Raw genomic sequence first — 868 nt, 5'->3', positions numbered from 1 at the left:
TAAAGATGGCTTTCTTACTGCCCAAAAGAGTTTCCGTCTGGACTGAGCCTTGATTTCTTCATGCACATCGAGTCTTTTACTGCATTCAGACTATAGTTCAGGCTTCTACATTTACAGGTTGAATATCCCTTAACTGAAAACTGAAAATCCAATATGCTCCAAAATTCAAAACATTTTTCATGAGTGGCTGAGACAACTTTGCTTTCTGATGGTTCAGTATATACAAACTTTGTTTCATACACAAAATTATTTAAAATATTGTATAATATTACCTTCAGTCTATGTGTATAAGGTGTATATATGTGAATTTTGTGTTTAGGCTTGGGTCCCAACTCCAAGATATCTCATTATGTATATGCAAATATTCTAAAATCTGAAGAAAAAACATGAAATCTCAAACACATCTGATCCCAAACATTTTGGATAAGGGATATTCAACTTGCATAGCCTACATTTCCTCCAGTTAGCTGTTGCCAATATACATGGTTTCATTTCCCTCCCCTCTGTTCAGCAACAACAACTTACGCAATAATCAGGCTGAGAGTATGACTTGCACAAGGTTACCCAATGGTTTTCCGGGCTCAGTAGTGTCATGAGCCCTGTTCACCCAGTCCAATACCTGGAAGTTTTCATGTTATGAGGGGAAAGATGCCAATTACTAGTTCAGAACTTTATAGAGAAAGTTTGAGTCTTCTTCATGCCAGATGTAATTTACCAAAACACTCCTGGACACTGTTACAACATTTGCTTCACTTTCCAGTGATGGATCTAGGTATACTTCAAGACTACAAATCTGTGTTTCTAGGGGAGATCAACCCCGCTCAGTGTATATCTCACATCAACAATCAGCCTCATCCACTGGCTCTGG

Source organism: Sceloporus undulatus, chromosome 5 (assembly GCF_019175285.1).
Source record: "Sceloporus undulatus isolate JIND9_A2432 ecotype Alabama chromosome 5, SceUnd_v1.1, whole genome shotgun sequence".
In the NCBI taxonomy this organism is placed as follows: domain Eukaryota; kingdom Metazoa; phylum Chordata; class Lepidosauria; order Squamata; family Phrynosomatidae; genus Sceloporus; species Sceloporus undulatus.
This window is presented reverse-complemented; position numbering follows the sequence as displayed.